Here is a 24135-nt window from a genome sequence, read left to right as displayed (position 1 = left end):
CTGACTTATAGTGGGTCCAGTGGGTTCCCAGACTCATCCTGTAGTCATTTTCCAGGTGCCAGAATGCCTAATTGGCAGAGACATACTTAGTAGCTGGCAGAACCCTCACATTGACTCCCTGACTGGTAGAGTGAGGGCAATGATGGTGGGAAAGGCCAAATGGAAGCCATTAGGGCTGCCTCTACCTAGAAAAATGGTAAGTCAAAAACAATATCGCATCCTTGGAGGGACTACATAGATTAGTGTCACCATCAAGGACTTGAAAGATGCAGGGGTGGTGATTCCCAGCACATCCCTATCTGGCCTGTGCAGAAGACAGATGGATCTTGGAGAATGACAGTGGATTATCGTAAGCTTAACCAAGTGGTAACTCCAACTGCAGCGGCTGTACCAGATGTGGTTTCATTGCTTGAGCAAACTAACACATCTCCCGGTACCCAGTATGCAGCCACTGATTTCACAAATGCTTTTTTTCTCCATTCCTGTCCATAAGGCCCACCAGAAGCAATTTGCCTTCAGCTGGCAAGGCCAGCCATATACCTTTACTGTCCCATCTCAGGGGTCTATCAACTCTCCAGCTTTGTGTCATAATCTTATTCGGAGAGACCTTGATCACTTTTCACTTCCACAGATATCACACTGGTCCATCACATTGATGACATTATGTTAACTGGATCCAGAGAGCAAGAAGTAGCAAACACACTGGACTTATTGGTGAGACATTTGCATGCCAGAGGATGAGAAATAAATTCGACTAAAATTCAGGGAACTTCTACCTCAGTAAAATTTCTAGGATTCCAGTGGTGTGGGGCCTGTCAAGATATTCCTTCTAAGGTGAAGAATAAGTTGCTGCATTTGGCCCCTCCTACAATCAAGAAACAGGCACAATGCCTAGTGGGCCTATTTGGATTTTGGAGGCAACACATTCCTCATTTGAGTGTGTTACTCTGGCCCATTTATTGAGTGACTCAAAAGGCTGCCCGTTTTGAGTGGAGTCAAGAACAGAAGATGGCTCTGCAACAGGTCCAGGCTGCTGTGCAAGCTGTTCTGCCACTTGGGCCATGTAATCCAGCAGATCCAATGGTGATTGAGGTCTCCGTGGCAGATAGAGATGCTGTCTGCAGCCTTTGTCAGGCCCCTATAGGTGAATCACAGTGGAGGCCTCTAGGATTTTGGAGCAAGGCCCTGCCATCTTTTGCAGATAACTACTCTCCTTTTGAGAGACAGCTCTTGGCCTGTTACTGAGCTTTGGTGGAAACTTATGTTTGACTATAGGTCCTCAAGTCACCATGTGACGTGAGCGGCCTATCATGAACTGGGTGCTTTCTGACCCATTTAGCCATTAAAGTGGGTGGTGCACAGCAGCATTCCATCATTAAATGGAAGTGGTACATACATGATCAGGCTCAAGCAGGTCCTGAAGGCACAAATAAATTACATGAGGAAGTGGTTCAAATGTCCATGGTCTCCACTCCTGCCACCCTACCTTCTCGTCCCCAACCTGCACCGATGGCCTCTTGGGGAGTTCCCTATGATCAGTTGACAGAGGAAGAGATTAGGGCCTGGTTCACAGATGGTTCTGCATGACATGCAGGCACCACCCAAAAGTGGACAACTGCAGCACCACAGCCCCTTTCTAGGACATCCCTAAAGGATAGCATGAAGGGAAATCTTCCCAGCAGGCAGAACTTCAAGCAGTGTAACTGGCTGTGCACTTTGCATGGAAGGAGAAATGGCCAGATATGTGCTTATATACTGATTCATGGGCTATAGCCAATGATTTGGCTGGATGGTCAGTGACTTAGAAGAAGCATGATTGGAAAATTGGTGACAAGGAAACTGGGGGAAAAGGTATGTGGATGGACCTCTCCGAGTGGTCAAAAATTGTAAAGATATTTGTATCCCATGTGAGTGCTCACCAACAGGTGACCTCAGCAGAGGAGGATTTTAATAACCAAGTGGATAGGATGATCCATTCTGTGGATACCACTAAGCCTTTCCTCAACCACCCCTGTCATTGCCCAGTGGGCCCCATGAACAAAGTAGCCATGGCGGCAGGGATGGAGGTTACACATGGGCTCAGCAACATGGACTTCACTCACCAAGGCTGACCCACTGCTGAGTGCCCAATTTGCCAGCAGCAGAGACCAACACTGAGCCCTTAATAAGGCACCATTCCTTGGGGTGATCTGCCAGCTACCTGGTGGCAGGTTGATTATACTGGACCTCTTCTATCATGGAAAGGGCAGAGGTTTGTCCTCACTGGAACAGACACTTACTCCAGATATGGGTTTGCCTATCCTGCACACAATGCTTCTGGCTTCTGCCAAGACTACCATCTGTGGACTTATGGAATGCCTTTTCCACTGTTACAGTATTCCACACAGCATTGCCTCTGACCAAGGTGCTCACTTTACGACTAAAGAAGTGTGGCAGTGGGCTCTTGCTTATGAAATTCACTGGTGTTAGCATGTTCCCATCATCCTGAAGCAGCTGGATTGACAGAACGGTGGAATGGCCTTTGAAGTCACAATTACAATGTCAACTAGGTGACAATACTTTGCAGGGCTTGGGCAAAGTTCTCCAGAAGGTCATGTATGCTCTGAATCAGCATCCAATATATGGTACTATTTCTCCCATAGCCAGGATTCACAGGTCCAGGAATCAAGGGGTGGAAGTGGCACCACTCACCATCACCCCTAGTGATCCACTGGCAAAATTTTTGCTTCGTGTTCCTACAACATTACATTCTGCTGGCCTAGAGGTCTTAGTTCCAGAGGGAGGAATGACACAACAACAATTCCATTAAAGTGGAAGTTCAGGTTGCCAGCTGGACACTTTGGGCTCCTCCTACCTTTAAGCCAACAGGCTAAGAAGGGAGGTACAATGTTGGCTGGGGTGACTGACTCAGACAATGAAGATGCAATCAGTCTACTACTCCATAACAGAGGTAAGGAAGAGTATATATGGAATACAGGAGATCTGTTAGGGCATCTCTTAGTATTACTATGCCTCGTGATCAATCACAACAGCCCAATTCAGGCAGGACTACAAATGGCCCAGACACTTCAGGAATGAAGGTTTGGGTCACTCCACCGGCAAAAAAAAAAAAAAACAAAAAAAAACCACCACCAGGAAAAAAAACCCATAACCTGCTGAGGTGCTTGCTGAAGGCAAAGGAAATACAGAATGGGTAGAAGAAGGCAGTCATCAATACCAATTACAACCACATGGCCAGTTGCAGAAATGAGGACTGTAATTGTCATGAGTATTTCCTCCTTTTGTTAAAAACATCTTTGTGCATGTATACACTTGTACTAAGAAAATATCTTCAGACCAGGCATGGTGGCTCATGCTTGTAATCCCAGTACTTGGGAGGCGAAGGCGGGCGGATCATCTGAGATCAGGAGCTCAAGACCAGCCTGGCCAACGTGGTGAAACCCTGTCTCTATCAAACGTACAAAAATTAGCTGGGCGTGGTGGCAGGTGCCTGTAATCCTAGCTACTAAGGAGGCTGAGGTAGGAGAATGGCTGAAACCTGAGAGGTAGAGGTTGCAGTGAGCTGAGATTGCGCCACTGTATTCCAGCCTGGGTGACAGAGCAAGACTCTATCTAAAAAAAAAAAAGAGAGAGAAAAAAAAAAAGGCCAGGTGCAGTGGCTCACGCCTGTAATGCCAGCACTTTGGGAGGCAGTGGTGGGTGGATCTCCTGAGGTCAGGAGTTTGAGACCAGCCTGGCCAACATGGCGAAACTCCGTCTCTACTAAAAATATAAAAATTAGCTGGGTGTGGGGGTGCATGCCTGTAATCCCAGCTACTTGGGAGGCTGAGGCAGGAGAATCACTTGAACTCAGGAAGCGGAGGCTGCAGGGAGCCAAGATCATGCTATTGCAATCCAGCCTGGGTGACAAGAGCAAGACTTCATCTCAAAAAATAAAAAAAAGAAAAGAAAAAAAATCTTCATTTTATTTCCTTTATCACGTGACATAAGATTTATTGACTTCATATCAGTATTTAAGTATTGTTAACTTGATGTAGTAGTATTTGGGTTGGGGACTGGTGCATTTCCGGTTGTATGAAGGATAGTTGTATCATGTTAGGCATAATTATGACCTTATCATTGTCTTTATTTAAAGATTATGTATGATCTCAGGAGATGTATATGGTTTAAGTTGACAAGAGGTGGATGTGTGATGGTTAACACTGACTGTCAACTTGATTGGCTTGAAGGACGCAAAGTATTAATCTTGGGTATGTCTGTGAGGGTGCTGCCAAAGGAGATTAACATCTGAGTCGGTGGGCTGGGAAAGGCAGACCCACCCTTAATCTGGGTGGGCACCATTTAATTAGCTGCCAGCATGGCCAGGATATAAAGCAGGCAGAAAAACGTGAAAAAGCTAGACTGCTTTAGCTTCCCTGCCTACATCCTTCTCCAGTGTTGGATGCTTCCTGTCCTCAAACAACTGACTCCAAGTTCTTCAGCTTTGGCATTCAGACTGGCTCTCCTTGCTCCTCAGCTTGCAGACAGCCTATTGTGGGACCTTGTGATTGTGTGAGTTAATACTCCTTAATAAACTCCCCTTTACACACACACCACACACACAAACACACACACACACACAGACACCCTATTAGTTCTGCTTTTCTAGAGAACCCTAATACAAACATATTGTTCACTGCCACTATGCCTGGCTGACACTCTTACTAACAGGACTCTTTCAGTAGTCTAAGAAATGATCAAATGTGAAAGCCATAAAAATATGTATTATAAGTTTTAATTTTGTTTATATCATGAGATGTAAAGAGAGCACTGGAAAACAGAATCAGGTCAGGCACAGTGACTCATGCCTGTAATTCCAGCACTTTAGGAGGCAGAGGCAGGAGGATCTTGAGGCCAGGAGTTAGAGACCAGCCTTGTCAGCATGGCAAGACCCCTCTCTCACTGCAAAAATAAAAAATTAACAGGGCATAGTGGTATATGCCTATAGTCCTAGCTTCTTGGGAGGCTGAGGCAGGAAAATCACTTGAGCCCAGGAGTTCTAGGTTACAGTGTACTATGATCGCACCACTGCACTCTAGCCTGGGTGACAGAGTGAATGCTGTCTTTAAAACAAACAAACAAACAAACAAACAAACAAACAAACAAAAAACAGAATCATCAACTTCAAAGATTATTCAGTTATATATAAAGTAAGTGTATTATTGTTTAATTTCCTATCCTATTATCGTTGTCAATTCCTCAATTCTCATATTAAACAAATAAATCCTCTATGGTTTCTCCTTTATTTAGGTCAAAATCGTAGGTATTCAGAATTACAAAGATAAAGCGAGCCCTGGTTTGCCTAATTTTAGAATACTCTTTCCCTTTCACTTCTCCTTCTCCTTAGCAGCACCCCCAGCAGAATGGCCGTTTACCCTACAATTGAATGTTTGCCATGACAGAGAGCTTACAGGAAAATCCAATCCATTGTAAAGTAATGCCGCTAGAAGGTTTTCCTTATAGGACTGAACATCTGCTCACCTTTCTCTTCTACACATTGATGAAAATTCTATCATATACAGCTCATCAAGAACATATCCACCTACTCTTCCACAAGCTCATGGCAGTCCTCAGATGAAAACCTATGAAGATGAAAGCACTGCACCAGGTAAGGTCCGCAGGAAATTCAAGATACATTCTGTCCTACAAGAGCCTACAATTCACTTAGGGAGATTTTCATGATCAAGTATAAAAAGTACATAATATGTATGATGCATGTACTGTAAGGCTAATAGAAAGCATACTAGAAAAATTTACAGAGAGGGCCAAAAAAAGGCAGGGAGCACTGCATGGGTTGGATGAACAGAGCGGTTTCTATGGATGAAGAGAGTAGTGAATCCTGGCTATGAAAGTTCATGTAGGGCCTCATTAGAAGATAAAGATGGAAGGTTAATTTGGGGCAAGACTGTAAAGAGCTATGGACTTGATCCTCCAATGAGCTGCCTTGCAAATGTGGGTATAGGAAACTAACATAATACAGCATCTTAATAAAGATAATTATCCTACCAGTATGTAGAATGACACACATTGAGGAACATAAGATTTAATTATTGTGATTACCAATATAAGAAAAAAAAGCTTCCTATATATGAAAAGAACTACTTTTCAAAATAAACAAAAAACCTAGATTGCATAGTAAAATATATTTAGAAAAACTGAAAAAATAATATGAAAATCAAGACTAAATACATCTATATCAGTAATTACAAAAGAATTTATATCAGTAATTATAAAAGGTTTAACTGATCTATTAAAAGTTTTCACAGTAGGTCATAAAGTAAAACCCAACTCTATTCTGAAAAATAAGAGATATACCTATAAAAGAAAGTAATTCCAAAAGGTTGGAAACTAAAAAATAAATAAAGTAATACTAGCAAATACAAATAATGGAAAAGCTGGGGGGTACCCATCTTTAGTTACTAAACAAAGTGAAATGGGGCCAAAAAGCATTTACTAAGACAAAAAGGAAAGGGCACTTTCAAAGGCTAACAGCACAATTTGCAATGACAATGTAACTGTTGTAAACATTTATATATGAAATAGCACAGCAGCAACATCTGTAAAGCAGAAATTATGGGAGATACATGTAGAAAGAGAAATGAATCTGTAATATAAATTTTAATTTACTTACCTCAGTCAATGACAGATCAAGCAAAAAAAAAAAAAACATAAATATTAACAAAAATGACCTAAGTGACATTTACTAATGTTAAATCTAATATAATCATCTCAATAGATGATAAAAAGGTATTTGACAAAGTCCAACAGCATTCTTGATTTAAAATGCTACTCACTTAACAGAAAAAATAGACATCTGTCTTAGCCCAAAGCCATAATCACGTCTATTGGGGAAATACTAAAGACATTATTACTAAATTTAGAACAAGACAAGGAATGTCATTAAGAACACTATTATTTAACATTCATTTAACATTTTTGGAGGTACAAGACAAAGTAATTAGGAAAAAAATTGTAGGTATAAAAATGAGAAAGGAGGAGATAAAATTGCCACTCACTGCAAATGACATAAATGAATACATGACAACCAACAACAAATTAACTAAAATAATACCACAAATAATCAGAGACTGTGTAAGATATTAGATATAAGATTAATATACAAAATTAATAACATACACACACATAAAACAATTAAAGTATGTAATGGAAGAGGAAAAAAGCCTATTTATAATGCAACAAAAAAGAGACCAAATGTCTAGGAATAAACAAACAAAATGTAAAAACAAAAAAACTTTTAAATTGTCCCAAAGGACCTAAAAGGACACTTGAGCTTGTAGAAATTCATACCATCTTCATGAACAAGAAACATCATAGAGCAGTCAAGCCTCCCTCAGTTAAAATACACATGCAATGTAATGAATAAAATACCAAAAGGTTTTTTTAAACCAAAAAAGCCCATTCTAAAATATAAGCAGAAAACCACCATGGCACATGTATACCTATGTAACAAACCTGCACATTCAGCACATGTATCCCAGAACTTAAAGTGAAATATAAAAAAAAATATATACACATATATATATGCAGAAAAAAGGAACTGAAGATAAAGTCCACTAATAAACCCAAATAAAGAGATGCTATATACCTCAAGTCAGAGAGAAAAGATAGGCACTTCAATAAACTGGTTTGGAACAACAGGCAGTCACCTGAAAAAATATATACAGTCGTCCCTGGGTACCTACAGGAGATTGGTACCAGGACACTCCACCAAAATCCATGCATGATCAAGACCCACAATTAGCCCTGTGGAACCCACAGATACAAAAAGTTGGTCCTCCATATCCTTGGGTTTCACATTCTATGAATACAGTATTTTAGATCTGCATTTGGTTGTGGACATGAAACTTGCCGGATATGGAGGGCCTATGTGAAATTTGCCGGAAATGGAGGGCCTACTGTAGGAAAAAAAAAAAAAAAAATCCACGTATAAGTAGATCCATGTAGTTCAAACCTATGTTGTTCAAGGGGTTAACTATATATTTAAAAGTATGGTCTAAATCCTCATGAGAATGTATTTCAAATAAATCTAAAGATTTACATATTTCCAGTGAAACCATAAAAGTAGCCAAAGAAAATACATGAGAATTATTTTCAAATCTTGGAATGGAGAAGGCATTTCTAATTATGAATCATAATCCAAAGCCATAAAAGATTGATTAAACTACAAACACGAGCCCACTTATTACACAAAAGAACCATATAACAGCAGAAAGAATGAACCAAAAAAAAAAAAAAAAGAGAAAAGAAACTGAGAAAACATAAAAAGAATTTCCCTAAATTATAAAAAGCTCCTGGAAATAGGTAAATAGAAAAGACAACATCCCAATAAAAAAAAAAAAATGAACAAAGATGATGAACATATAATGTTATTCACTGTAATATTATTTGTAATAGCAAAAGATTGGAAACAACCTGAATATTTATCAGAGAGTGGATAAATTACAATGCATCAATACAATGGAATTCTATGCCACTATGAAAATAAAAATGAGGACATTCTCGACATACTAATGGAAAGATCTCCAAAATACATTATTAAAGGAAAAAAGCAAGGTGTATATAAAATAGACCACTGAAAGCCAGATGGGGGGTTGATATCAGCTATAGCAAAAAATAAAAAGCCATGAGAAGGGTTGAAAGTACAATGAGTCAAAAAGTGTAAGACTTCAAACGTAGGTGACTGAGAACTGAAAGGGAAGACTGTTTGAGAGAAAAGAATTTCTGTGCAGTCACAGATCTACTTCAATTTCACTAGTACATGCCTTCCTCTAGTCAATGGGGAAACAGCTGTCAGAAGATGAGTTACCTTCTACCAACTAGCATGGGAAATTTGTAAATTGTGTTTGACTACCTTTTACACCCAGGACTAATGCACCAAGAAAGTAACACTGCCCAAGGCACTAATAGAAGCACTAACAAGCTCCCAGCTACTCCAATCTATAGAGATACAATAATAAAATTGAATAGTGCATAGGAATTAAAATGACTGGATATCAAGATGCAATAGGATGGGAGAAAAGCTCTAAGATAGTACATTATAGAGTATCTACATCTATCTCCTTATGGTCTTCTGTCCCTTAAATGTAGATATTTTTCCCTTTTCCACCCAGTGAAAAAGCAAGAGAAAACAGTCAGACACAGAGAGACAGACAGACAGACAGACAGATGGAACTACTGGAGCATAAAAGAACCAGAGAAAACACCGTAACAGGGAAGAATAGGGTAGTTAACGGTAGGAAATGCTCTAAGAGTCTTACAGTAGAAGACTTACCAAAGAATATTACAATTTGTAATTAGGAAGCTACTCCAACCTAGGGAATATATCACAGTCACTTAAAAAAAGTTAAATAATGTATGATAGCCTCCAGTATGTCAGACAACAGGCTCTTCTATTTATAATCTTTCTATCTACAAACTTAAAGTTTTCACAGATGCAAATCAAGCAAAACCACATTGACTCTGCCTGTCACCAACAGATAAAATTAGCCATCCCTTATATGATGTGCTACTCTGGACTTATGCACAAGGGCATTAACAAACACCATTTCAGAAACTAAACATAAAGAGGATGATTGTGTGTACTTTGTAATGATTTCCATCCAAATTTGTTTTGCTTTAATGATACTGGTTTTAATTACCTAAAATATCTGATATGAATTACCTCAGTAACTGACAATGGGTTAATAAACTGATAATAATTCAAGAGTCCATAATTCTCTTTAAAGAAATTGTGCCCTGAAGACACCGTTGTTGCTTCTTTAAACTAAAAACTATTTAAACAACCTGAATAAAAGTGCATTTAAAGCCACTAAGAAAACATCTTTTATCCTATTTTTACAATATTACAGAATATTTATTAACTAATACTTCAAAGTAATATTCAAAAATAAGTCACAGACTCTTAGAAAATTGTATCATACGGAACTATGGAAAAGCTTCCTGCTTATTTCCTTAAATACCACAATCCATTTTGCACTAGAAGTAAGAGCTAAAGATAATCCAGAGACACTAGATACAACTGTAGAAAGGATATTCCCCAAATAAAGTAAGCTAAGAAAGGCATTAACCACAAAAAGCTAAGGCAACAAACACAACAGCCTGACCACAATTAGCTACTTCAGTTATACTAGCCAGGTGGTTTCTCTTGCCTCATGGTACAAATGAAGAAGAAATCAGAACCCTCTGATTATTTTGCTACAGGATAATGGATACTTCTCAGAATTAAAAGTTACAAAATTTATTGAGGGCTCGGTTATTATATATTTTAAAGCACTTTTTTATTCAAGACAATAACTAGTGTGTATCAAGGAAGTCTTTATAATTTTTGTGTTTCTTTTTTTTTTTTTTGAGATGGAGTCTCGCTCTGTCACCCAGGCTGGAGTGCAGTGGCCGGATCTCAGCTCACTGCAAGCTCCGCCGCCCGGGTTTACGCCATTCTCCTGCCTCAGCCTCCCGAGTAGCTGGGACTACAGGCGCCCGCCACCTCGCCCGGCTAGTTTTTTTGTATTTTTTAGTAGAGACGAGGTTTCACCGTATTAGCCAGGATGGTCTCGATCTCCTGACCTCGTGATCCGCCCGTCTCGGCCTCCCAAAGTGCTGGGATTACAGGCTTGAGCCACCGCGCCCGGCCAAAGAAGTCTTTATAATTTTACTTATGGTTGTAGAATGGAAAATACAATTTACCCTTCTCTTTTAACCAACTCTCCACCTTTCCAATGGTAGGTATAGATCAGAAAAGCAAGACCATATAATGAGCTTTTCTTGATCCCAAATTAAAATATCCATCATAATCTACTTTATCTGCCAACAGGGTCTCACCAAATACCTTCATTATAGTATCTAAATTTAAATAGATTTGTTAAATCCCCAGTTTCATCAAGTCTATAAACAGATTTAGCTTAAGGGCCAAAACTTACTAAAAGTAGTAAATATTACATATGCTTTTGTGTAAAAAACTATATCCCAATGGAAGCAATATTCTAGACCACAGAACTATGGTAACTATGGTGTATGTAAGTTAAGCTTACAGGAGCGAATGAAACTGCATAACTAGCAATTTGAAATCTTCCACACTGGCTGGGTGCAGTGGCTCACGCCTGTAATCCCAGCACTTTGGGAGGCCAAGGCAGGTGGATCACCTGAGATCAGCAGTTTGAGACCAGCCTGGCCAACATGGTGAAACCGCACCTCTACTAAAACTACAAAATTAGCTGGGCATGGTGGTGCATGCCTGTAATCTCAGCTACTTGGGAGGCTGAGGCAGGAGAACTGCTTGAACCTGGGAGGCAGAAGTTGCAGTCAGACGAGATCACACCAGTGCACTCCAGCCTGGGCAACAAGAGCGAAACTCTCTCAAAAACAAACAAACAAAAAACTTCCACTTAAACAGAATTTTTATTTTTTCATATTTTCAGTAATGAGAAATCTGCAGCATAATCTACTCTTTTCTTACTAAATTCAACTAGAGAAAGATTATATATTTCTAAAGAATCATCGGCCGGGCGCGGTGGCTCAAGCCTGTAATCCCAGCACTTTGGGAGGCCGAGACGGGCGGATCACGAGGTCAGGAGGTCGAGACCATCCTGGCTAATACGGTGAAACCCCGTCTCTACTAAAAAATACAAAAAACTAGCCGGGCGAGGTGGCGGCGCCTGTAGTCCCAGCTACTCGGGAGGCTGAGGCAGGAGAATGGCGGGAACCCGGGAGGCGGAGCTTGCAGTGAGCCGATATCGCGCCACTGCACTCCAGCCTGGGCGACAGAGCGAGACTCCGTCTCAAAAAAAAAAAAAAAAAAAGAATCATCATCATTTTCCACATACCTAGTTACCTACAAGAGTCAGAGATATATTTTTTGAATGATTTTGAATGTTCAAAGTAATAGAAATGATGATTTTCTATGTAGAGCAAATGATACCTTTCAAACAGCAGGGCATAAAGCATGCTTCCTCACTTTCATTTATACCACTTACAGGAATTTATCTGCTTTTGTATTAAAAGCTGAAATGCATATCAAGTTAGATTTTTTATTTCTATCAATCACATTTGTCACTATTTTGATAAGGCTATGTCATAACTTACCAAAGGAAAGAGACAAGTTAACAAATACTCTAAGAAACCACTAATATCTAGACTTGACTTTTAAAATTAAAAGCCTCCCCCATTTACTCATTTCAGAGGGTCAAAAGATAACATAATCACAGAAGGATGTCAGCACAAGCACTCTCCTCTTTTAAGGTGCTTTCTCCATTTCACAACAACTCCATTCACTTAACAACATTTCCTTTTCTACTATTACCTTAGAAACAAGCATCTCCTACATGCCAGACATCAAACAACGTCTTTCACATACATTATATCTTAATCTCACAATCTTGCAGAATAATTATTCTCACTTTTAGAAAAAATTGATACAAAGATAAAGAAATTTGCCTACTATCACAACAGCTAAAAAGAGAGGGAGCTAGGAATGAAGCAGGTCTTTTTAGCTTCAAAGTCACTCTACCTTCTAGCACTCTCAGTTACCCCAGAAATCCAGACCATAGAACTACTTCCATAATTGATCAACTCTCCCTGAAAGGGAAATAAATTGCACACCTAGCCTTCTGGGGAAAGAATCCACATAACAAACAAATGTCTGAAGCATTCACGAATATTTTAATCTAACAGTATCTTCTGTTTACAGTTTACAAACATGTATATTATCTCTTTAAATCATCACAGCAACTCTGAACATGAAATAGGAATTACATTATCCCTATTTTATAAATGAAAAAAAAACTCTGCAGTCTCTGGTATACAGTAAAAGGGAAAATATTTATTAAATGAATAAGATTCAAATAAGCTAAGTGACGTGTCCAAATTAATGGCAGAACAGGATTCAAACCCTGATCTCCTTTAATTCTAAAACCAATGGACTATACAACAAAACACAGCTCCCTCCATAAGCTTTTTTCAAAATAATATAACAAATTTATGTATAATATTAATTAAAATACAGTTATAAAACAGAGCTAAGCTGATAACTTATTCACTTAATAGTCACATTTTTAAGCTGTTTTTGTTGGCATAATGACAATGTAATTATTAGGATAAGAAGACCACAGACCACAGGGGCTGGAAGCTGGTCATATAAACTCATTGCATCAGTGCACACAATTTTAATACCATTGGACAGACAACTTGAAAGTTTCAAAACAAGGATATCTATTTAGTCATTCATTCATTCATTCACTCAGTCCCTCATCTTAACATTTATTGAGCACCTATTATGTGGCAAAACCCAGAAGAGTTTAGGTTCTTAAAATGCACTACAAACACATTCAGTCTCATTAGTTATCCCAGAACTAAGGAGCAGAGGTCTTTATCTCTATCTGATATGTAAGAAAATGGAAACTCGGAAAGGTTAAACAACTTTTTGAAGTTACGTGGTCAAGCTAGGAGTTATTTCCAAGTGGTAGAATACATCTACGCATGTGGGTATCTTTTCTTTCTATATTTCTATGAACCAGTAGTCTACCACTCTACACCAGGATTAAACAAAAAGAGTCTAATCTTACATTGTTAAAAATACACACATTACTATTAAAAATCCATACACATATGCACAGAACAAAACTGAAAGGAAATATGCTAAAATGTTATCAGTGGTTAGTGTATGCATTTCTTTCTTCATTATGCTTTTCTGTACCATGAAAGTGTTATCACTTTCAGGAATTAAAAAATATGTCAGGAAATCTTTTGGTTTAACATTTTAAGTTACTACAACAGTATTTTTCACAATGCAAGTTGGGACCCCTTCTGTAACACAGAGAGAATCAAAACAATCAAGGTTACTCCCAACAGAGGCAAATGGAGCAAGGCGGGGTCAGCCACCCAGTTAGGAAGTTCTTCCCTATTGAGTGAGATCAGCAATTTTTAAAAAATAAAATAAAGCACAAAATAGAAAAAGAAAAACAATTATCAGTAAACAACATACATAGTAAGGGTAAGTACAGTTTTGCAAAATATGTTTTTGCTAAATGACTTCATTTTCTTTTTGAGATGGAATCTCACTCTGTCACCCAGGCTGGAGTGCACTGGCACGATCTCGGTTCACTGCAAGCTCCGCCTCTAGGGTTCACACCATTCTCCTGCCTCGGCCTCCCGAGTAGCTGGAACTACAGGTGCCCGCCACCACGCCCAGCTAACTTTTTGTATTTTTAGTAGAGATGGGGTTTCACCGTGTTAGCCAGGATGGTCTCGATCTCCTGACCTCGTGATCCACCAGCCCGGACCTCCCAAAGTGCTGGGATTACAGGCATGAGCCACCGCACCCAGCAGACTTCATTTTCTAATATGCTGTATCTTATTCACTATATGACAACCACACTGCTCTCCTTGCTATTTCTTGAATATGCCTGGGACACTCCCACATTAGGTTCTGACTAATGGCCCTGCCTGGAAGGTTCTTCCTCCAGAAAATTCAAATGACTAACTCTCTCACTTGCTTCAAGGCTCACCTGTCCAGTGATGCTTACAAACTACAACTCCCCTAATACACTCCTGATCCTCCTCAGGTAAGCCTTACCTTTTCTTTTCCCACAGTACTTAAATTGTATTTAAACACTTACTCTGTAATAAGGCATTGGACAAGAAACTGAGATCTAAGAATGAGAAGAGGTGATACCTTTCACCACTTTTGTTTCATAAAATCATAATAGTAGCATGGAATACCATCACCACTTAGGAGTCAGACATAATACCAGTATTATTCCTCAGAGGTTAATAGGAAAATAGAGATGTTAAGAAGAAACAAGGGTGGTGAGTAGCAGATCCAAGATTGGGCCCAAATCCCTGATTCCTAAACTAAACATTCTTCTAAAAGTTTTCTCTTTAGTCTACATATATTCAAGTGATCATTAAGGGAAACAAATGCTTCGACTCTTCCAGAAGATATCCTAAAACCAGAGTATAGGTACAAATAAACAAACTGGATGATTTCTGAAACAAATAATAATACATGCTTTAAAAATGTAGCACAGTCTTTATATTAGTCCCCTTTATCCAATCATGATCTGAAAACATTAAATGGAAAATTCCAGAAATAAACACTTTATAAGTTTTAAATTGCATGCAGTTCTAAGTAGTGTGATGAAAACTCACACCATCTTGCTTCAAATTAGGTGGGATGTGAATCATCCTTTTGTCCAGCATATCCCCACTGCAGACACAACCTGCCCCTTATCAACTGTAGTGGTATTAGAATCACGATACTTGTGTTCAAGAAACCCTTACTTTACTTAATAATGGCTCTAAAGTGCAAGAGTAGTAATGTTGGCAATTAAGATATGCCAAAGAGAGGCCAGGAACAGTGGCTCATGCCTGTAATCCCAGCACTTTGTGGGGCAGACGCAGGTGGATCACCTTAGGTCAGGAGTTCGAGACCCACTGAACCAGCATGGCAAAACCCCGACTCTACTAACAATACAAAACTTAGCTGGATGCAGTGGTGGGCACCTGTAATCTCAGCTACTCGGGAGGCTGAGGCCGAAGAATCGCTTGAACCCAAGAGGCAGAGGTTGCAGTGAACCAATATCACACCACTGCACTCCAGCCTGGGCAACAGAGTGAGACTCCATCTCAAAAAAAAAAAAAAAAAGATATGCCAAAGAGAAGCCATAAAGTGCTTCCTTAAGTGAAAAGATGAAAGCTCTTGACTTCATATGGAAAGAAAATAAATCATATGCTGAGGTGGCTAAGATCTTGATTAAGAATAAATCTTCCATAAAGAACTGTGAACAGTATATTTTATTATGAGTTACTATTGTTGATCTCTTACTGTGCCTAATTTGTAAAGGAAACTTTATCATAAGCATGTATGAATAAGAAAAAACATAGTATATATAGGGTTCAGTATAATCTACAATTTCAGGCAGACCCTGAGCATCTTGGAACATTATCTCCTGTGGATAAGATGGGAATACTGCAACTCTAAAGCAAAATTAGGGTCTCTGAAACTGTTCATTTCATTCAAAGGTTAAACTAACAAAGAACTAAGTATTTTATGACATTGTAATACTTTCGTTGTTAGCACACTATAAGACTTCCTGTAAGGAAATAATATCCATTCCTATAGTAAAAATTCCTGCTATTTAAAAAGTTTGAGGAATGAGTCCATTTGAGTAGCTGTTTTCTAAGAAATCATTTTGACTACAAAAAAAAAAAAAAGTAGCTCTTCTTTATTCTCAGCCCTTTCAGAGGTGAAATCATTACAGAAGTGTAAGCTTATCACTTAAGTCAAAGGAACTGAAAATGTGAAGGTTTCTTCTCTCAAGGTAACACCAATGACAATACATATCTTACACTTGCAGCTGTTCTGTAAGCAAAGAGATAGACTTCAGTGATGTGTTGGTAATTTTTAAAAGCTGGCATTTCCCCCTACATTATTTAAAACTTCAAATACAACAAAACAGTCCTGACAAAGTGGCTCATACCTGTAGTCCTAACATTTTGGGAGGCTGAGGGAGGTGGATCAACTGAGGTCAGGAGTTCGAGACCAGACGGGCCAACATGGTGAAACCCCGTCTCTGCTAAAAATACAAAAACTAGCCGGGCATGGAGGCAGGCGCCTGTAATCCCAGCTAGCTGGGAGGCTGAAGCAGGAGAATCATTGGAACCTGGGAGGCGGAGGCTGCCGTGAGCCGAGACCACGCCACTGCACTCCAGCCTGGGAGACAGAGTGAGACGCTGTTTCAAAAAAAAATACAAGAAAACAGCTAAAGAGCAGGCTTCTAAATATGAGTGCATCTTGTCTATAGGACAAGAAATTTTAACTCTAACATTTTATTTTGTAGATGCATTCATAATCTATATTCCTAATGACCTCTTTTTCTTAATTTTTTAAAATTTATTTTTCCCTGAAGAATGTCAAGCAAGACCTAACAAACTTTTTCTAAAATCTCTTAAATCCATTCACCAAAGGTCCCACTACCAGAAAGAAATGTAAAAAGTATTGGCATTCTACTATTCAGCCTACGGTTTTCTTTAGCTCATATACTACTACAATGTTTTTCTGAGATGGTTTTCTTCTGCTTTTTCGTTGCTTTTCTCTACTATATTAGTAATGTTCATGTCTACAAATTCACGTGACTTAAAATTAGAATCCAATATAATGCTCAAAGTTCTACATAATGATGAAATCTCAGGTTTGTAGGAATTGCAGAGATGAATGTGGTGACCACAATATCACCAAGAACTCCCAAAGCAGTTAGAATTTGATTTCAATATTTACAAGGACAGAACCAAGACCCACAGCATTACAGAAGGGACTTCTCCAAAGTGGCATTTTTATTCCTCTCCGCTCTTGAATGGACTAATCTGAACGCTAGTTAGAATCCACTAAAGATCATGATTTTTTTTTTGCTAAGTTGATAACAAACTGTTTTAATGAAGTTGGCCAAAGGGTTTGCCAGCTTCTTTAGGGCCAATTCTGACATCTGGCCACGTCAGCCAACCAGACAACAAGACTTGTTAAAAACAAAACAAAACAACAACAACAGAAAAAGGTATTCAATGGATAGAAAAGATTTAGTACATTATTGAGAGGCACAGCCCTTTTTCTTCATTCCATTCAGGACTGAAAATAAGCTGATCCATTTAACTATTCAAGGCAATATTCAAATTCATCTTTTTCCAAGACTACTCTGATTCCTCCACTGAGAAATAATTTGTTTCTTCCAAACATCCATGGCAGTACTTCTCAAACTTTTATGTGCATATGAATCATCTGGGTATAAGTTCTTAAAGAGAAGGTTCTGATTCAGTAGCTCTGAGGTGAGGTGATGTAAAAGGTCTCATATGATGCTGATGCCTGGGCTCACAACCACACTTCTGAGTAGCAGGATCTATAACCCACTTCTACAAACACCTTTGGCATCCATTACTTTCCTTTTGGTATTCTAATTATTTACATATATATCATCTCTCCTCATCTGAATTACTGATTTCTTGAAGGCATGATATACATCTCAATGATCTTTCTCTCCCCCATAGGAGATTGCAAACAGACTTTCAAATGATAGGCAGAAAAGAAAAATAATAACAAAGATACAGATTAAGTTCCTGCAGCCTGGGCCATAGATGAGTTCCTCTCTATGGAATAAGTTAGGCTAAAAATCAATAAATCTTGCAAAAAGTCAAACTGTTTTTAACCACTCCCTTGGTTAGAAGAAATAGAGTACAGCCAACAGTCAATATCAGAAAAGCTGCGACAAAAGCAAGCTAAGCATGCCTCATACACACTTGCAACATGCTGACAAGCTAGCAGATTTTTAAAGGAACTATCCAATCAAATAATAAGTCTATAATCAGTAGGAGCTAAAGGAATACCCTTTTGTAGTGTATCTTGAAAAGAAGATAGACTACACAAAGAATCACTAAATCATCAAATCCATGTGCTTACCCTATAGACAAGAAAAATAAGTAATTTAACCAAGGTTATGATGGTTAAATAAATGGAAGAGTTGGAACTCATATAGATGCCATGACATCACTTTTGCATTACCCTGCCTTTTGAGTGGAGACTCAAAAGAATAATGCCTTTCACTGTTCATAAACTCTATCTTGTGAGTACATTTATTCTGAATTACTGGAAGAAGAGTAAGCAATTTTTTGAAAAGAAGACACATAACAAGAACACATAATACAAACATGTACACACAAAAAACAAATTATCAATAAATATGAAAAAAATTCAACTTTGGTTGTAATCAAAGAAATGTAAATTTAAATTGCGATGCCATTTTTGGTCTACTAAATTAGCACAGATTACAAAAACACCCACTATTGATAAGAGTGTGAGGAAGTGGGCATGGTCACACCCTGTTAGTAGGAATACACATTGGTACAAATTTTCAGTGGGGCAATTTAGTACAACATATCAGAAATTCTAACTATAAGATATACCATATAACCCAAAAAATATAATTCTAGAAAAGTATCCCGAGGATGTATCTGGACATTTGCAGTGAACATCATTGTATGCACGCCTTTTATATATTTTTTAATAACTGAAAAACTGGAAATAACCAGTAACCAAAACGTCTTAACAAATAATGAAGTAAGCGATAGTGTATTTAAAGGTTGAGCCAGTATAATGCTATTAAAAATCACAGTATACAGTTTAGAAAAAGTTTTCAATAACTAAGCAATTAAACATCTCCAAGAGTTTTACAAATTTTAACCTATCAGACATATGGCTGTATATTCCAGTGCTTCTCAACCCTGTGAGCATCACCACAGAATCAACTAAGGATATAAAGCGTTAAGAACTCTGTGTGGGCTGGGCACAGTGGGTCAGGCCTATAATACCAGAACTTTGGGAGGCCAAGGCGGGTGGATCGCTTGAGCCCAGGAGTTCAAGACCACCCTGGGCAACAAGGCAAAACCCCATCTCTACTAAAAATACAAAGATTAACTGGGTGTGGTAGCTTGTGCCTGTAGTCCCAGCTACTTGGGAGGCTAAGGTGGGAGCATCACGTGACCTGGGAGGTTGAGGCTACAGTGAGCCAAGATCAGGCCACTGCACTCCAGCCTGGGCTACGCTGCAAGACCCTGTCTGGAGAAGAAAAAAAAAAAAAAGAACTCTGTGTTTGTCTGTGTCTGTATAGTCTAGAAATAGAAGACCAACAATTCTACAGAAAACCAGGCTAGATAGGAAGACAGTTCACACAAAAAGAAATGCAAATGACTTTTACACATAAGAAGCTTTATCACACTCGTATTAAAGAGAGGCAAATTAAAATACATTGAGATACCATTTCTCACCCATCAGACTGACAAATATCCAATAATTTGACATTATACTTTTTTAAGCAAGGCTACAGGGAAACTATTACACTGTTGGTGAGGTCATAAAATGGCCCAACCCCCATACGGAGAGTAATTTCAAATATATAGCAATACCTACAAAGCTACATATACATTTACCTTTTGCCCTAGCAACTTCAAGTACAGAAATCTATCTCAAAGATACACTATCAGAATTATGTAAGCATAAGCCATTGTTTGCAGAGCTATTTGTAATAGCAAAAGAATGGTAACAACAGTGAATTGGTATCTATCCAGTGAAGCACAAGCAGTTAAAAAGAAATAGGCAAAATTTCTATCCCCACCTCCAGAATAAAATTTTAAGTTAAAAAAAAGGTGGGGGAAAGGTGTGACTAATATGCTACAATTTAATCCAGGTGGAGGGAGAAACAAATACATACCAAAATAAATACAAACAGCTTGCACATTTGAAAAAAAAAGGAAGAAAGGCACATAAACTTGAAAACATTTTTTAAAAAGTTTTCCAGGCCGGGCGTGGTGGCTCATGCCCGTAATTCCAGCACTTTGGGAGGCCAACACGGATCATCTCAGGTCAGGAGTTTGAGACCAGCCTGGCCAACCTGGTGAAACCCCATCTCTACTAAAAATATAAAAATTAGCCAGGCACAGTGGCGGGTGCCTGTAATCCCAGCTACTGGGGAGGCTGAGGCAGGAGAATCACTTGAACCCAGGAGGCGGAGGTTGCAATGAGTCAAGATGGCACCGTTGTACTGCAGCCTGGGCAACAGAGTGAGACTCTAACTCAAAAAAAATTTTTTTTTTAAATTTCCCTAGGTCTGGCACAGTGGCTCATTCCTATAATCCCAGCACTTTGGAAGGGAGGCGGATCAGTTGAGCCAGGAGTTCAAGACCAACCTGGGCAATATAGTGAGACCCTCGTCTCTACAAAAACTAAAATAAATAGCCAGGTGTGGTAGCACACACCTGTAGTCCCAGAGTTCCAGCTACTCAGGAGGCTGAGATGAGAGGATTGCTTCAGCCTCAAAGGTTGAGGCTGCAGTGAGCTGTGATCAGTCCACTGCACTCCAGCCTGGGTGACAGAGCTAGACTCTGCCTCAAGAGAAAAAAAAAAGGGTTCTTTTATTAGGAGGGGGAGATAAGACAGTAAAAAAGACAAATTAGACTTATCCAAATATAGTTAGCTTTATAGATTTAGCTTTGGAAGAGATTTTATATAATTATAAAATAAAAGGTAAATTTTTAAAAACTAAAAATTGAAAGACAAATGAAACAAATGAACCTAGCAATATATATGCAGCTGGTGGTTAAGACCACATAAATTGAATTACAAATGTACAGGAAACACAAGGAACAGAGAAACATAAAACCCCACCAGAAGGCTGTAATCAGCAATATCCAGAATGTGGCAAATGCTACAGGACAGAGGATCAGTTTCCTAAACAAATTACAAGGAAAACAATGAGATGAAGAGAGAACCTATGGGTTTAAAAAGTTTTGTAAGTGACATATGAACCAATTGGAATAGATGGACTTTATGTAGCCCCTACTTTGAACAATGTTTTTTTTTTTTTAATAAAAAAAAAAAAAAAAAAAAGAGAAACAATCAGGAAAACCCAAATACTGACCAGATATTTGATGATATGAAGGAATTTCTATTTTTCCAGATGTGACAATGGTATTGTGGTTTTTATTTAATTCTTACCTTTTTGAGGGACATACTTTAGTATGTCACCTGGGAAAATTTTTTTAACTGATTTCTGGGGCTCACAGATATAACTGACCTAGTATAGGCCCCAATATCATTTCATTAAAACAGCCACAGATGATTCTAATGAGCAGCCAGGCTTTGTAAACTATTGATCTAGGGCAAGTTAAATCAACAAAATAAATGAAACTCACCTAGTTATCAATCAAACTGCATGCCTACAAAAGTACTCTTCCTGAAGACTGGAATCTGCATATATTATTAACATTAAAGGATAAAACTGACATCTCTGAATTCTACTGTGCTTATTTTTAAGGTTCTTGTAATGATTAAATAAATGTTTACTTACCTCTCTAATTTTACATAGCTTCCTAAACTAAGTAAACTTTTCTTGGTTTCCTATACATATTGAACAAACCAAGAACAACAATGGCAAAACCCTTAGGTGTTCACGTGCGGGACAATTACGACTAGTAACAGCTATGATCTATAAACATACTTATCAAGAGATTAACGAGAACACATCTTCAATAAAACAAATGGACTGGAGTGCTACAAATCTGAACTACAGAAGAGGTTACTTAGGGTGCATGAGACAACTTCTTTCCAGTTTAGTCTTATATCTCTTATTTCGCCTTTTCAAAACTTGTACACAACCAATACAGGAAGAACAGGCAACATTTCTATCCCCCTTGCTGATCATTTTCCCAGGGGAAAACCCTGAATAAACCCACCTTAGATAGGAAGATAAGCAGAAAAGAGCTAATTAAATCTATCGATCGAAATATATGTAAATAAAAATCTATATATATGTAAACAAAAAACATATATAATACATAGATAAGCTCAAGAAAAAAAGTTATCACATTGAGCTTTTGTGTTTAGTTACCCATCCAGAAAGGTTTTGTGGCACAGTGATACATTCCAAAATGCTTTGAGATCAGGGAAAAGATAGCTGCTTGCCTCCAGAAGTTTGGGATTATGTTTAGGCAGTTATCTTATATGAACACCACTAAATCTGAACAGGTCTCGTTCTTTAGGGTTGAGGTACAAAGTGCCTGAAGAATATTATTATAGTAAGAGAAGACATAGCTTTTTAGAGGAGGCTATTTAAGGGAAAAATGATGACCTTAGCTAAACGGGAACTTGGCTTTTCTATATTTGTATGTGAGAAGGAATAAACTTGAGGTCTGAGAGAGAAAGTTGGAGGAGTAGGAAAAAAGTACACAGGGGAACAAAGAGGACAAATTATTAGACAGCGAGAATACTGAGTAAGCAGTTTCCATCAGCAGGAGAGAATTACCAATTAAGTAAGCAACTCAAAGTTGTGATTAGACAGGATGGATGTTTTACAAATATTTGCTAACTAGCATATGAGTATTAAAACTAGGTAAACACTGTATTCCAATTAAATCTAGTTTGACCTGTAATTCTAGTTTATTAAACCTTTTCTGGGGCTTTATTTTTCAGCCTTTTCATATCTACAGGTATTCTCTAACATATTTTCCAGATTTTCATGCCTTTACATTTGCTTAGAAAGATAATTATACAAAATGCTTAGATTTTAGTTAAATCTAGATTCTTTTTGGGAAAAAACTCACATTTAACAAGATTAGGTTTTTCTATAAAAAGCATGAGTTATTCCAAAATAAATTATTTCTTCTTCATAACTTAGCTTTACAACCAAACATACGACTTGAGGAAAGTGTATCTGATACAGTTTGCCTGCTCAGTGTCTCAACTTTCCTTTCCAATGTCTTAAGATTTTGCCCTTTTTTTTAGGAATTGTGATACCCTAAAAGTGCACACAATTCATAACTTAAGCCGTTTAGTGGATAAGAAAAAGATTAGTGTCCAGTCTTAAGGAGAGAGTGGTCTCTAATAATGGTATTATTCTAACACTTCTAGAAGGAAAAATGTATTACAGTGTATAATGAAATCACCAAGAAATAGACTATACAGAATATTTTCCTCGATACAGAAGTCATTTACTATTGGATACTTGTAAGAAGTGGCAATAAGACACTTTATCATTTAATATTACAATGTTTATGTACAACTTTTTGTTCTCAAAAGTACTTTGACATTCCATTTAGTTTTTTACAGTGCTTTTTCTGAAAAGGTGCAAGTGACAAAAGAAAAGAAAGAACTATTTCAAATACAAATATTAAACATTTAACGGGATATGGTGAAATAAGCACTGCAAGTCAAGAGACCTGTTTCTAATCCCAGCTTTACCTGTAACTAGCTATGTGACTTCATATGAGTCACTAAATTGTTTCTTAAATTGTAAAGAAAGTAGTTTAGTGTTTAAATCTGAATTTCTAAAAATCCACTACAATTAAGGTATTTTCAAATATTACATTATAATAACAGCCCAATTAAACGTAAGTCATTTTGCCATATGTGTTTAGTCCTTCACTTTTGTCTCAATTTTGATCTGAAGCCTGGATCACTTAGCCTGCACACTCAAGACGCACTCTGGAGCAAGAGGGACTAGGGAAAGATTCTTTTAAGATGGGATGATGCTGAGCAGGTTGGCA

General features: G+C 38.1%; 1 protein-coding gene across 1 annotated transcript in view; it reads right to left on the bottom strand.

Moving 5' to 3' along the window:
• ERP44 (endoplasmic reticulum protein 44) overlaps window positions 1-24135 on the bottom strand; it is a 124263-nt gene that overhangs the window by 99207 nt on the left and 921 nt on the right. The window lies entirely within an intron of this gene.

The sequence above is a fragment of the Piliocolobus tephrosceles genome, chromosome 14 (genome assembly GCF_002776525.5).
Source record: "Piliocolobus tephrosceles isolate RC106 chromosome 14, ASM277652v3, whole genome shotgun sequence".
Lineage (NCBI taxonomy): Eukaryota > Metazoa > Chordata > Mammalia > Primates > Cercopithecidae > Piliocolobus > Piliocolobus tephrosceles.
The sequence above is the reverse complement of the archived record's forward strand: the minus strand, read 5'-3'. Positions and strand labels throughout refer to the sequence as shown.